We start from the raw sequence: 14,194 nt of genomic DNA, 5'->3' as shown, positions 1-14,194 counted from the left end.
AAACTTCTGTGTTGATAGTAGTATTTTTCGTGTCTGTTTTATTTACAAAAGTTTTTATTATCTATGGAAACAATTCAAACCCCCCTTTGTTATTTTTCTCTACCTTTAATTGGTATCAGAGCTTCGGCTATGTTATTGATTTTCTAATCAAACACTTAACAGTGTAAAGAGATCCATCGTGAGAAAAACACTATGGCCAACACCAATGAAAGAGATAGTTATAATGCCAAACCTTTAGGTTTTGATGGAGAAAAGTTTGATTATTGGAAAGACAAAATCGAAAGTTTCTTTCTGGGTTATGACCCTGACCTATGGGATATAATTACTATTGGCTATGTACCTCCAGCATCTGATGTCGGTATTGCCATTGTCAGAAACAGATGACTGATGAGAAGAAGCGTGACTTAAAAAATCATCACAAAGCCAGAACAATATTGCTGAATGCCATTTCCTACAATGAATATGAAAAGATCACCAATAGGGAAACTGCTAAAGAAATACTTGACTCCCTAAGGATGAATCACGAAGGTAACTCACATGTTAAAGAGACAAAGGCCCTGGCTCTAATTCAGAAGCATGAAGCCTTCAAGACGAAGGACGATGAAGCTATAGAGGTAATAATTTCTAGATTTCAAACTTTAATTGCATGACTCAAGGTTCTGGACAAAGGCTACACAACTCCAGATCATGTCAAAAAGATTGTTAGAAGCCTGCCAAAGAAGTGGAGACCTATGCTCACTGCATTTAAACTATCAAAGGATCTGGACAACATAAGCCTGGAAGAACTCGTCAGCTCCCTCAGGAGTCACGAGATAGGACTTGAGGAAGATGAGCCCCAAAAGAAAAGAAAATTTGTAGCTTTGAAGTCCAGATCTGAGAGACACAAACCAGAAAGGAACAAAGCCCTCCAAGATGAAGAAGAAGATAATGAGGACTTTGAAAAGGACGACTCTGATGATGAGGAAGAGTTATCCCTTCTAACTAGAATATTAAAACAACTCTAGAGAAAAAGGAATAACAACTTCAGAAGATCAATACCCAAGGAGATCGCTCAGAATCAACTTCCAGAGGCAAAACAAACAAAGAGGTAACATGCTATGAATATAAAGAATCAGGTCACAACAGAAACGAATGCCCAAAGCTTAAGAAAGAAAGCTCCAGAAGAGAAGGATTTCAGAAAAAATCCTTCAAAACTAAGAAGGGACTCATGGCCACCTGGGATGACTCTGAACATGACGCCTCAGAATCAGACTTTGAAGAAGAATATGCAATTGTGGCATTCATGGCTACCACATCTATAAACTCATCAAAGAGAGAATCTGATCCTGAAGAGGTATTTTATGATCTTTCTCGCTCTGACCTTGAATTGTGCCTATCTGAATCTCTAAGCTCATATCAGAAACTTCAAAAAAAAATTTAAACCACTAAAAGGGTCCTTGAGGGAACCATTGAAGAATCTGATAAGCTTGAGATAAAAGTTTCTGAATTAAAGGATGACATTCTGATTTTGCAAAGAGAAAAAGAATATAATAATAAACAATGTTTAAAACTTGAGGAAGCTTTATCTCAAGCCCCACAAAATTCTAACATAATTATATATGAATATGAAAAGGCTTTTCAAAAGTTTCTGAAAAATGGGATAGAAAGAAGCAGAATGGCCTCTATGATTTATGGAGTCAGTCAGAATAAGAAGAGATGAATAGGATATGATTCTAATGAAACAAACACATATCTTCTGTAGATGATAAACTTAAATCCCCATTTTCTTATCACTACATACATGCACAAACACAAAATTTTACTAATGCTAGAAAACCCAAAGTTTCAAGAAACTCTGGGAGAACTAATCACAAAGGACCCAAAAGATTCTGGGTACCAAAGGATAAGATAGTTTATGTTGCGATATCCTATGCAGTAGGGTTAAGACACCAATCATGGTACTTGGACTCTAGATGCTCGTGACACATGATAGAAAGAAAGCTTATGTTCCAAAGCCTGGAACTTAAAGATGTTGGCTTCGTAGGTTTCTGAGGTAATCAGAAAGGAAGAATCAGAGGCTCCAGAACTATTGGTAATGTATCTCTTCCCTATATATCTGATTTCTCTATGTAGAAGGATTAATGCATAACCTGTTATCAATAAGTCAATTAAGTGATAACGGTTATGATATAATCTTGAATAAAAAACATGTAAAGCAATTAACCAGAATAATGGAACAGATTTATTCACTGGCAAGAGGAAAAACAACATCTACAAAATTAATCTTTCAGATCTAAAAGATCAAAATGTAAAATGTTTAATGTCTATAAACGAAGAGCAATGGGTATGGCTTAAACGCTTGGACCACATTAGCATGAGAAGGATTTCTCAGCTAAATAAACTCGAGTTAGTCAGAGGTCTACCTAAACTGAAGTTCTCTTCAGATGCTCTGTGTGAAGCACGTCAGAAAGGAAAATTTTCAAAAGCTTATTTTAAAAATAAAAATGTTGTTTCTACCTCTAAGCTTATGGAACTTATTCATATTGACCTATTTGGACCTGTTAAGACAACTTCAGTCAATGAAAAAAAGTATGGACTGGTCATTGTTGATGATTTTAGTCCCTGGAGATGGGTAAAATTTCCAAAGCACAAGAATGAGTCACACTCCATATTCACTAGCTTCTGTTCTAAAGTGCAAAACGAATTTGACTCTAAAATCATCAGAGTCAGAAGTGATCATAGTGGCGAATTTGAAAATAAGTTCTTTGAAGAACTTTTTGATACAAATGAAATATCCCATGATTTCTCTCGTCCTAGAACTCCACAACAAAATGGGGTTGTAGAAAGGAAGAATAAGACACTCCAAGAAATGGCCATAACCATGATTAACAAAACATATGTGGCTAAGTACTTTTGGGTTGAAGCAGTAAATACAACGTGCTATATTTAGAATAGAATATCTGTAAGAACTATTCTGGAGAAGACTCCTTATGAACTTTGTAAGGGAAGAAAACCTAACATTTCTTACTTCCATGCTTTTAGATGCTCCTGTTTTATTCTTAATACTAAAGAACATCTGGACAAGTTTGATTCAAAAGCACAAAAAGGTATTATGTTAGGATACTCAGAGCGCTCTAAGGGCTACAGAGTATACAAAAACAGAAACCAAAATTATGGAAGAATCAATACATGTCAGATTTGATGATGAGCTTGACTCTGAAAAGTCAAAGCTAGCTGAAACACTTGAAGATCTGGAGATAACTCTTGCAGGTTCTGACAAAAAGACTAAAGAATCTAAGGAAGCTGAAAAGAAAAATCCAGAAACACCTGAAATATCAACTATCCAGAAAAGATCAAGAAATCATCCAAACATCTCTGAAGATTTGATTAAGGGAAACAAGGATGAACCTGTTAGAACAAGGTCTACATTCAAAGTGTCTGAAGAAACTCCTATGGGATTAGTGTCTCTGATTGAGCCTACTTCCTATGATGAGGCACTTCAAGACAATGACTGGATTCTGGAAATGAAAGAAGAACTTGATCAATTCACTAATAATGACGTATGAGATCTGGTTCCAAAGCCAAAAGGAAGCCACGTTATTGGAACAAGATGGGTATTCAGAATTAAACTAAATGAAAAGGGAGAAGTAGTCAGAAACAAAGCACGACTGGTTGCATAAGGTTACAATAAACAAGAAGGAATTGACTACAACGAAACATTTTCTCTAGTCGCCAGGTTAGAATCTATTCGCTTACTCGTATCATTCACTGTAAATCATTCCATCAAATTATATCAGATGGATGTCAAGAGCGCATTTCTAAATGGTTATATCTCAGAAGAAGTGTATGTTCATAAACCTCCAAGTTTTTAAAACCCTAAATGTACAAATCATGTTTTTAAATTGAAAAAATCTCTATATGGTCTAAAGCAAGTTCCCAGAGCTTGGTATGAAAGACTAAGCACCTTTCTTCAGGAACATGATTTTATTAGAGGAAAGGTTGATTCTACACTTTTCTGTAAAAACAATAGAAATGATCTCATGATATCTAAGATATACATTGGTGATATAATTTTTGGTTCAGCTAACCCCTCTGTTTGACAAGAGTTCTCAGAGTTAAGGCAGGCAGAATTTGAAATGAGTTTAATGCAAGAACTAAAATTATTTCTGGAACATCAAATTAACCTAGCTTCAGAAGCCACATACGTATACCAAAGTAAATGCATAAAAGACATTATGAAGAAATTTGAAATGTCATAATGCAAACCATTAAAGACACCCATGCATCCAACCTGCATTTTAAAGAAAGAAGAAGTAAGTCAAAAGGTTTGTCGGAAGCTCTATCGTGGTATGATAGGCTCTCTTCTCTATCTGAAGGATACACGACCATATATTCTTTTTAGTGTATGTCTCTGTGCCAGATTCCAATCGGATCCAAGGGAATCTCATTTAACAACTGTTAAGAGAATCCTAAGATATCTGAAGGGAACACCTAACCTTGGCCTGATGTATGAGAAAACATCAGAGTGTAAGCACTCTGGATATTGTGATCCAGATTATGCAGGAGACAGAATTGAACATAAAAGCACATCTAGAAACTGTCAGTTCTTGGGAAACTATCTTATATCTTGGGCCAGCCAAAGACAGTCAACCATTGCACTTTCTACTGCAGAAGCAGAATACATATCAGCTTCATTATGCACTACTTAGATGCTCTGGATGAAGAATCAACTAGAAGATCTTCAGATATATGAGAGTAATGTTCCTATCTTCTGTGATAATACTGTTGCCATATGTTTAAGTAAAAACCCTATTCTACATTGCAGAGCAAAGCACGTAGAAATAAAACATCATTTTATCAGAGACTATGTTCAGAAAGGGGTAATTTCTTTAAAATTCATAGATACAGACCACCAATGTGTTGATATCCTTACAAAATCCCTTGCTGAAGATAGATTCTCATTCATTCTAAAACATTTAGAAATTGAAAATTTCCTAGAATGAATCAAACGTGTGCTTCACTGAAGTGGCAAAATGAGGCTCTGAACATAACATCTGGTGTCTGGATCTGACTCTGATACTTCTACCAGTTATAAGTCATCTGAATCATAAATCCTCGGGATCCAATCCCTTATTATTTCTAAAGATCAAATCAATCAACACGTGGTTTCTCTCGCGTTTGACTTTGGATCTTCAAGACACATGTCTAGCAGAAATTAAGAGACATACCCTTGAGATCTCCTCGAGCAGTATGCTGATTTGTGGATTAGACATCCATCATTAGTTGTAATCAATTTCTCCCCTAGCGTGTCAACTCTTTTTCTGTGCCATCATTAAATTTAACTCTTCCTTTTCCATCTAACGATTTCGTTTTTCATGCCTTTTTTATGTATTTATAGTTACCACACTTCACACTTCCACATTTTCACTCACATCCTACACAAACCTCTCTCTTTCTCTAGCATTCTCAATGTTCTTCAACAACTTCATCTTCTTCATGGATTCCCAGCAACAATTAGTGTACCCCATATCAACGAAACAACCTCCAAATTCTTCCCAACAAACCACTACAACAACTGGTGTTATCTCCACTCCCATCTATAAAGAACCCCATATTTTGGATCGTGAACTCCATATCAACCTTGCCACTCCCCTTCCATCACCAGTATACAACTTCATTTAAGCAATGGTTCATCAAGCAATGGTTCTGGCCCTTCTTCAACCAATGGTTCATCACAATCTTTCATTTCCATGTACAAAATCTCTTCATCAGAAAAGTCAAATTGTACTGCCTAATAATCTTTAATAGGTTGGTGAGCCAAGTGGTCAGCCAAGACACTACCCCTGATTTCTTTTTGAGATCGGTATTCAATATCATACTCGGATAACAACATTTGCCAATGGGCAATTCTCCTAGTTAGAGAAGGCTTCTCAAGAATGTACTTGATTGGATTCATTTGGGATATCAACCAAGTAGTATTATTCAACGTATACTGACGCAGACGCTTAGCAACCCAAGCCAATGGGGTACAAGTTTTTTCAAGCATAGAATACTGAGTCTCACAGTCGGTGAATTTCTTACTGAGTTAGTAATATGCATATTCTTTATTTCTAGATTCATCTTACAGACCAAGAACACAACCCATACTTTCATCAAGCATAGTCAAATACATGATCAAAGGTCTTCCTTTCACAAGTGGAGACAAAATCGGAGGATCAAGCAGATACTCTTTAATACTATCAAAAGCTTTTTGGAAATCCTCGATCCAATCATAAGACTGATCTTTCCGAAGAAGCTTGAATATAGGCGCACATGTGGCAGTCATATGCGATATGAATCTTGATATATAATTCAAGCGGTAGAGAAATCCTCTGACTTGCTTCTCAGTTTTGGGCGCAGGCACTTCTTGTATTGCTTTGACCTTGGCAAGATTAACTTCAATACCCTTCTCGCTGACAATAAAGCCCAACAACTTACTAGAACGAACACCAAAAGTACAATTATTGGGATTCAAGCGGAGTTTATACTTCCTCAAACGCTGGAGTAACTTCAACAAATGCTCAACCTGTTCTTTTTCATCACTTGATTTGGCAATCATATCATCAACATAGACTTCAATCTATTTATGCATCATATCATGAAAAAGAGTGGTCATAGCTCTCTAGTACGCTGCACCAATATTCTTTAAACCGAAAGGCATCACTCTATAACAGAATGTTCCCTAGGGTGTAATGAATATGGTCTTCTCCATATCTTCGGGTGCCATCTTGATCTGATTATAATTGGAAAATCCGTCCATCAACGAAAAGACTTTGAATTTAGCTATATTGTCTACCAACATATAAATGTGTGGCAGAGGGAAATCATCTTTCGGACTAACTTTGTTCAAATCTCTATAATCAACACACATTCGCAGTTTTCCATTCTTCTTTGGAACAGGTACAATATTGGCCACCCACTGCGGATATTCAGAGGTAACGAGAAAACCAGCATCAATCTGTTTCTGCACCTCTTCTTTGATCTTCACTGCCATATCAGGATGAGTCCTCCTCAACTTTTACTTGACCTACGGGTGTCACAACGCGAAAAACAACCGACGAAAAAAAAAATAGTTTACAGAGCCGCCACCGACGCTATTCATCCTATGACGGAAAGGAAGCGCAGGACTAACCTAAGAAAGGGAAAAGGAACGGTCTTACGACCAGAGATTGCAAGGTACGGGAGTCGGTTACGCAAGGGGAAGGTATTAGCACCCCTCACGTCCTCCGTACTCGACGGGATCCACGCTCAAAAGAATAGGGGAAGAATAGAATAAGGTTGCTAATAAAACGGCTCAAAGAAATTGCACAAACTGGAATTGTAAACATGTGAAAGAAGATGGAAGAAGTGGACTCGGCAGGATATCGCATCCTGGGCCTACGTAGTTTGTCAGACACAAACATCAGAGTCAACGTAGTTTGGGGAATGGGAAACATGCTCGCTAGGACATCGCATCCTATGCCTATGTATCTTCTCTATCCAGAGGAAGAATCAGAGCACTCGTAGCTCGGCTAACGTACGCCGAATCAAAACACCGAAAAGAGACGTTGAGACGTCAAAAGAAACACTCAAAAGGAAACAGAATGCCAATACATGGGCTTACATCCGACTCCGAACAAATAACATAAACAAAGAAATAGAAAGCCAATACATGGACTTATATCCGACTCCGAACAAATACAAAACAAGGAAACAGTATGCCAATACATGGACTTACATCCGACTCCAAACCATAGCACACGCTAACCAGCGAACACCAAAGAAAAAGGTTATTCAGACTGACAAACTACTATGGAGTCTGGAACTCGAGCCTAATAGTTGTCACACAAACACAAAGAGACGCTGAGACGTCAAACGAAACAAAAAGGTTTAACACAAAAAAAAAACAAAAGGGTGCCCAGAGAGATCTCGCTCGATCTCCTGCCTACGTATCTCATCTGGTATGAGAATCAGGGCGACGTAGTTCCCCTTAACAGGGGAGAAACTCTCTCCTAACCAAAGACCAGGGAAACAACAAACTAATAGGGAGACTAAGACTCGAGACTAAAAGTTGTCATGCAATCCACAATCCCTAAGTTGAAGTCTCTAATCAGAACCTAACTCACACTAGAAGCAAGTCAGCTCAAAAACATCAACACCACTGAACAAGTATCACACACTATATCCACACAGGAGGCCCAAACAATGGGTAGGATTTAGTCAAAAGGGGTCATATCAACCTCGACAAACAAGCCAAATTGTAAGGGTAAACAGGAGCTCTTAACCACTAACATTGAGAGTTAGGGTGAGCAGATCAAAATGGTAATGAGGATGAGACCTCATGCTCTTAACCCTGGCCAGGGTGAGCTCATGACAATGAAAGTGTGGGGATCCAGAAAGAGGGACCCTATTCCACCTGACTGACTCTATACAAAAATCCTGGGTACATGTTCTAAAGCATCAGGACGTAGTGCGAGCATAAAGAACGACTCACTGAATAATAGGGGATTGGCTACTAATCCCTTCTATCTGTCAATTGCCTCTTCACTTAGGAGGACTTTTCAAGTAACATGCCTCACTTGGAGGTCTTTGGCACAAATGTAAACAAACACAAACAGTGCCTCTTAAGGAGGACTTCAGCCAAAATGCCTTCCAAAAAGGTGACAGGACTTCCAGACTACATGGAGTAAGAAGGCTAAACTACGTTAGTGATGTATCAACCACACTCCAAAGCTTAAGCAAAAGCAAAGCTAGCAACTAATGTACCTGTACAAAAGCTTAAACAGTTGATATCTCAATCAGAAAACCAACAGACAAACAATGGAACTTTCCAATATTTACAACTCAATGCAAGGCACAAATGCAAGTACTCAAATGAGTTCATCACATCAATTGACCTACAAAATAATCAAAAGTTAGAATTCATATCATTTTCATCTCACAAAGTGAGACCAACCAAACATCAAGGCTAAATGACCAAACCTGAAACACAAAGCACAATTAGTTATATACAAAAACACTAGTTCAAAGACTAGATTCAAAACCAAACCAAATGATCAAAACAGAAGTCAATCTTTTGAATAATTCACTTTCAATCAATCCAGTAAATGTCCTTAAAAGGACCAACATCAATTCATAAGGCAAATGCTTCAAACAATTCATGTCATGCAAAGGCAAACAATGTGCACAAAGTTGGACATCCAAATTAGAAAATCCAAATCAAAACAGAAACACAAGCAATGACATTGAATTTTTTTATGCAAGCTTATCATGTTATGAAAGATCATCTTGCAAAAAATCATATCCAGAAGAGCTCAAATGGTATAGGAATGAAAATGCACAAATGCAAGGTCAAGAATGTGACACAAATTGTCACACTACATGTTCATGTGTCCAAAATAGTGATGGCATATGATAAAAATTCCAAACCAATTCCAACAAATCATATCACATGTGAGGATCTAGCATGCAAAATTTCAGATCAATTGGATTAAAGCATAGCATTTCACAAAGCATTTAATGTAGCATATCAATTTGACACCATGTTCAATAAAAAAATATCAAATAAAAATCCAGAAACAAACAAATCATGAAATAAATGCTATAAAAAACTAGAGATTAAAACAAGAATGTGAAAAAAAATTGGATCAAATTGGACATTTCTACTATTTTTTTGTGATTTTTTTAAAATGAACAAATAGCATTGCAATATGAAGAAAAATGAAATTCAAAATGAAATTCAGCATAGTACATCAGCCAGGAATTGAACCCACGCTAGCAAGGATGACAAAAGCGCTCAAAATAAAAATCAGAAACATGCAATCGCCAAGAATCGAACCCACGCTAGCAAGGTCCAGAAGAAAACAAATTAAATCCACAAAAATACAACACGCCAGGATCGAACTCATGCGTGCTAGGTCAAGAAGCGCTTGGTGAAACGCACCGTCTCACTTAAACGCGTGGCAAGCCACACAGGCGGTCTTCGCACATGCAAGCGAAGTCAAAATAATCATGGCCAATGGAATAGCCACGCACGATACAGTCAGCGTTCCGCATGGCACGAACCCTAACCAGTTACAGACGGCGGAATCAACCGTCTTCTCCAGCCAACCAGGCGGAGCTCCGCCGTGCTTTTTTCCAGAAATGGACGAACCGTACACCATTCGAAAGATCTTTCCATGTAGAATCTGAATATCATGTACATTCAACCTAAATCTCACTAACACGCACGGATCGAAGGGAAACATTATTGACATAAAAAATTCCAGTTCATATATCAGGCTCAATACTCATCCATTTTCAAAACAAATCATATCAGCATGCTCAGTGTAACAAGATCTTTACATTCATGGCAAGAAAAAAAAAGGAGATGGTCGAATTTTCACCTACTTGAAATGGCAATGATTGAATTCGTGTGTTCCAGCTTCCAAATGATCCAGATCAACTTCCTTTAACCTCTAATGAGGCTTTGCGCAAGAATTACCACTTGAAACAAACTGAAACAAGCTCAATTTCAGAAATCCGTGGACATGCTCATATGCTCGATCTGCTTGATTCTTGATAGAATTCTTCAAACCAAACGTGGATTCCTACTCAATGATGCACCATGATCATGATTATGCAAAGAAATTGCAGGTTTATATGAAGAAATTTGAGTTTTGAAGAGAGAGAAAAATTGGAGGCAATGTGAAATTTGAGATCTCAAATTCTGTTATTAGGAAAAACAGTTAGGGTTTGGCTTTTATATGGTTCACTAATCACATTGCTAATCCATTTTAGGCCTTGTTAAACATGGTTAGTGAGAATTGAAATGTCTTGCAAAAAATGCAAAATAAACTTGCATGGCCATGTCCCACGTGAGAATCCCATGCAATGGCTTCAAATTCACTTAAAACCAACTAATGGTCATGATGGAAGTGGTATTTTTCTTGTATCTTGAACCAAATTTGAATTGTTAAAATTCCCTCCAAAATGCACATGTATGAACAAATGATCATATGAACTTCTTCCATGCAAGGCAAGGGTTGATTTGGAATCTCTTGGTCATGACAAGCATTTTGCAAAAAAGATGGACCAATTTGGAGTCTTGTATACAAAGTTATGCCACTTTGAAATTTCATGTATGCTTTGTGATCATTTAGCCATAACTTCCCAACCAATCATCTGATGATCATGATATAGGACTTTTTGAAAAGAGGAGAGAATGATCTTCAACTTTCATGTTCACCAAAAATCCATTTTCAACTTATTTGATGTTGATAAGTCAAGTTGAATATGGACCAGAAACTTGCCATTTTTAGAAACTTGAAATTACAGGTCATTTTCCATTTTGGGAAACTTTTGCCATGACGTCAAAATCTTCAAGATAGATGTTTAGAATGACAAATGGACCTCTTTTGAACATGATTGAGGTGTCTCAACTCATTTCCCCACCTCATAGCCCTCAATTGACTGCACAGTTGACTTTTTGGTCCTCAGATGACCTTGAAATGCCCTGATCAGCTTGAGCCTCTACCACTTGAGGAAATTGCTCAAAAACGAAATCCTAGCCCATGTAAGCTTCTCAATATAACCATGTAATCCTCATCCCAAGAAAAATACCTCATCTTCTTGAGAAACCCCAGTTGAAAGAATGTCATTGATTAGGGTTGACCAGAGGTCAGAACCCTAATCCAAAGGAACTTGAGGATAAACTCTGCAACTCTTGATGATGATAGAACCATGATGATGGTAATATATCCTTGAAAACAAGATAATGCTCAAGATTTTTGAAGAATCAAGAAACCCTAACTGAAGCCCATGCCCTCAGATGGTTGATCATCAATTCATAGTAACCCTTAGGCTTGAATCATGTAACTTCTCCATCTTCTAAAAGACTTTGGAGGATGATTTTCTTATTTTCAGATGATATGAAAAATGCAATGTATAATGCCCTAAAATATGAAATGCCATGTGTCAAACTAGTCTCAGGAAGAGGAGGGCAAATTTTGAGGTGTTACAACGGGCACTCTGGCTTCAACAGAAATTTATGCTCCACAATCTTAAAATCCAAATCGGACATGTCATGATAGGACCAGACAAACACATCTGAATATTCTAGGTGAATATCAATCAACCTCTTCTTAGCCTCTGGACACAGTTGAGACCCAATCTTGACTTCGGTCACATCATCTTCGAAACCCAAGTTGACTAGTTCAATCTGCTCTTCAAATGGCTAAATGGCTTTTAACTCATGCTCAAGTTGATGAAATAATTCATCAGATACTTCTTCATCATCAGTCTCTTCCACAGCCTTAAACACAGGGAAATCGAAGTTTGGAGAGGGAGTATGATCATTGTATTCAATGGGTTTAGGAACCAACCTGCATAATGATTTGATATTTTGATTTTAGGGAAGTGAATTGTGGCCAAATATTATGCAGGTGGACAATTATTATTTGTTTATTTATGTTTTTTTGTGATTACCATTTTCAGAAAAGCAAAAAGTAAAAATAAAACGTCATAGATGTGGAGGAATAAAATTGCATTTTATTGATGATAATTGAAATGCCCAACAATGTTCACTTCTCCCTTAGGCATAGGAGAATGATTTTTCTTAAAATATGAAAACAAATTATTTAGAGCGGTGAACAACAATAGGAATATCAACAGCAACCCAATTGTTACAAGTCTGGCCATCAAGCATCTGAAGCAAGGCTAAGCTTAATTGGAAACAAGATCGTGCCAATTTGAAGCTCCATTGAAGGTGAATTTTCAACAAGATCGTGCCAATTTGAAGCTCCATTGAAGGTGAATTTTCAGAATATTCTTCTTTCGATTCTCCCTCAATTCTTCACCATTCTTTGTGATTTTTGGTTGTCTGAAGTTCTATCAATGTAGGCAAGAAAAGATTGAGTTGCTTTGAGGTCAAATCGAAACAACTCAATTCATTATCTTCAAACTTCAAATCCCTGTATCTTTTTATATACTTGGAATTGGAGAAAATTGAGGCCAGATTCGTGCTCCTGAGCATTTTTCCTTCAAATTAGTGCATTCATTTTCCATTTTTCATTAGGTTTTGATTGGACAAGTTTGGTGGCTCTTACCAAAGAATAAGATCGGAGCTAGGGCTCCGGTGATGTGTTGGCGTGTCCAAAACCATCGGATCATGATCTTACGTTATAATCTCAGCCATTGCTTTTGCATACCACGCGTATATTAAGTTGACTTGAGTGCATGGTGGAACGCGCACGTGTGGCCATCAGATATGCCACCTCAATTAATGAGGGAGATCTGATGGCCCTTGTTTTTTTGGATTTTTCATTTAATCCATTTATTTTGATTAATTCATATTAATTTCATTTTTAATCCAAAAAATATGGGACTTTTACCAAAAGTTTTCATATGTTTTCCTCTTCCATTTTCTGAATTAAAATTATTTTTTTGGATTAATTTTGATATTTTTCATGATTTAATTGCTTTTATGCATATTTTTAAATGTTTAAAAATACTTCTGACTTTTCAAAAATTATGAATTTTTTTGTCTAAGGTCCTTTGACCTTATTTGACCTAGGATAAATCTCTTGGCCATTTATTTGGTGTTTTGAGGAAGTTTTAGGTTTTTGCCCAAACATAATTCAATTTAACTGCATTTTAATTTGATTTTTAATTGATTAATTGTGTAAAAAATATGTTGAGCCATTTTTATTGACTTGTGAAGTTTGAATATGTGTTTGGGCCTTGGTCAAGGTTGATTTGACTTTTGTTGGATTAAAATCATTGGATTTAGGGGATTGATGAAATGTACATTTCATCTCCCAAAATGAATGAATGATTTTAATTTGATAAAATTCCTCCCATGACCAATTTGTGTTTCTCTCATTTCCCCCTCCCTCTTCATCTTAAATCCCATTCTATCCCATCGCTTTAATTGACCAATGAAGTCTCAATATCCTAAGGCAAATTGGTTCATCAATAACTTTGTGTTAGATGAACCAATACAAGTATGGATGAGATAGGTCCATCCTTTGATCTTTTTTTATTCTTTTCGTGTGTGGTATGTTTTAAGATTCTCTTTTATTATACCATATCTCTAAGATGCATTAACACCAAAAAATTTATTGTCCGACCTCAGATAGTTGTGACTTCTTCCTAAGTACAATTACAATTGCTTAACATAGAGCTAAATTTTGACCCTAAAGGCATAGCATTCTAGTTA

Source organism: Lathyrus oleraceus, chromosome 2 (genome assembly GCF_024323335.1).
Source record: "Lathyrus oleraceus cultivar Zhongwan6 chromosome 2, CAAS_Psat_ZW6_1.0, whole genome shotgun sequence".
NCBI lineage: Eukaryota > Viridiplantae > Streptophyta > Magnoliopsida > Fabales > Fabaceae > Lathyrus > Lathyrus oleraceus.
The sequence above is the reverse complement of the archived record's forward strand: the minus strand, read 5'-3'. Positions refer to the sequence as shown.